The 2,342-nt window shown below is 36.3% G+C and overlaps 1 protein-coding gene across 2 annotated transcripts in view; it reads left to right on the top strand.

Moving 5' to 3' along the window:
- FAM124A (family with sequence similarity 124 member A) overlaps positions 1-2,342 on the top strand; it is a 108,748-nt gene that overhangs the window by 95,034 nt on the left and 11,372 nt on the right. The window lies entirely within an intron of this gene.

Here is a 2,342-nt window from a genome sequence, read left to right as displayed (position 1 = left end):
TAAACAGCTCATGCAGCTCAATGTTAAAAAAACAAACAACCCAATCAGAAAATGGGCAGAAGACCTAAGTAGAGATTTCTCCAAAGAAGATATACAGATTGCCAACAAACACATGAAAGAATGCTCAACATCATTAATCATTAGAGAATGCAAATCAAAACTACAATGAGAGATCATCTCACATGGGTCAGAATGGCCATCATGAAAAAATCTAGAAACAATAAATGCAGGAGAGGGTGTGGAGAAAAGGGAACACTCTTGCACTGTTGGTGGGAATGTAAATTGATACAGCCACTATGGAGAACAGTATGGAGGTTCCTTAAAAAACTACAAATAGAACTACCATACAACCCAGGAATCCCACTACTGGGCATATAGACAAAGTGAGAGAGTGGCATGGACATAGATACACTACCAAATGTAAAATAGACAGCTAGTGGGAAGCAGCCACATAGCACAGGGAGATCAGCTTGGTGCTTTGTGACCACTTAGAGGGGTGGGATAGGGAGAGTGGGAGGGAGGGAGGCACAAGAGGGAAGAGGTATGGGGATATATGTATAACTGATTCACTTTGTTATAAAGCAGAAACTAACACACCATTGTAAAGCAATTATACTCCAATAAAGATGTTTAAAAAAACCCCAACACAATTAACAAAATGGCAAAAGGAAAATACATATTTATAACTACCTTAAATGTAAATGGATTAAGTGCTCCAACCAAAAGACACAGACTGGCTGAATGGATACAGAAACAAAACCTGTATATATGCTGTCTACAAGAGACCCACTTCAGACCTAAGGACACATACAGACAAAGTGAGGTGATGGAAAAAGATATTCCATGCAAATGGAAATCAAAAGAAAGCTGGAGTAGTAATACTCATATCAGATAAAATAGACTTTAAAGACTATTACAAGAGATAAGGAAGGACACTACATAATGTTCAAGGGATCAATCCAAGAAGAATATATAACAATTGTAAGTATATAAGCACCCAATATAGGAGTACCTCAATATATAAGGGAAATGCTAACAGCCATAAAAGGAGAAATTGACAGTAACACAATAATAGTGGGGGACTTTAATACCCCACTTGTACCAATGGACAGATCATCCAGACAGAAAATTCATAAGGAAACATAAGCCTTAAATGACACATTAGACCAGATAGACTTAATTGATATTTATAGGACAGTCCACCAAAAGCAGCAGAATACACTTTCTTCTCAAGTGTACACAGAACATTCCCCAGGAGAGATCACATCTTGGATCACAAATCAATCTTCAGTAAATTTAAGAAAATTGAAATCATATCAAGAATCCTTTTTGACCACAATGCTATGAGATTAGAAATCAATTACAGGAAAAAAACTGCAAAAAACACAAACACATGGAGGTTAAACAATATGTTACTAAAAAACCAGTGGATCACTGAAGAAATCAAAGAGGAAATCAGAAAATACCTAGAGACAAGTGATAACAAACACAATGATCCAAAACCTATGGGACACAGCAAAAGCAGTTCTAAGAGGGGAGTATATAGCAACACAGTCTTACCTCAAGAAATAAGAAAAACCTCTAACAACCTAACCTTACACCTAAAGCAACTAAAGAAGAACAAACAAAACCCAAAATTAGTAGAAGGAAAGAAACCATAAAGATCAGAGCAGAAATCAATGAATTAAGAGATAAAGAAAACAATAGCAAAGATCAATAAAACTAAAAGCTGCTTCTTTGAGAAGGTGAACAATATTGATAAACCTTTAGCCATACCCATCAAGAAAAAAAGGGAGAGGACTCAATAAAATTAGAAATGAAAAAGGAGAAGTTACAATGGACACCACAGAAATACAAAGGATCATAAGAGATTACTACAAGAAACTATACGCCAATAAAATGGACAAATTCTTAGAAGGGTACAACCTTCCGAGACTGAACCAGGAAGAAATAGAAAATATGAACAGACCAATCACAAGTACTGAAATTGAAACTGTGATAAAATCTTCCAACAAACGGAAGTCCAGGACCAGATGGCTTCACAGACGAATGCTATCAAACATTTAGAGAAGAGTTAACAACTACCCTTCTGAAACTCTTCCAAAAAATTCCAGGGGGAGGAACACTCCCAAACTCATTCTATGAGGCCACCATCACCCTGATACCAAAACCAGACAAAGATGTCACAAAGAAAGAAAACTACAGACCAATATCACTGATGAATATAGATGCAAAAATCCTCAACAAAATACTAGCAAACAGAATCCAACAGCACATTAAAAGGATCATACACCATGATCAAGTGGGGTTTATCCCAGTAATGCAAGGATTCTTCAATATAC

This window comes from Physeter macrocephalus, chromosome 13 (assembly GCF_002837175.3).
Source record: "Physeter macrocephalus isolate SW-GA chromosome 13, ASM283717v5, whole genome shotgun sequence".
NCBI classification, from domain to species: domain Eukaryota; kingdom Metazoa; phylum Chordata; class Mammalia; order Artiodactyla; family Physeteridae; genus Physeter; species Physeter macrocephalus.
Note: the sequence above shows the minus strand (reverse complement) of the source record. Positions and strands in the feature narration are given on the sequence as shown.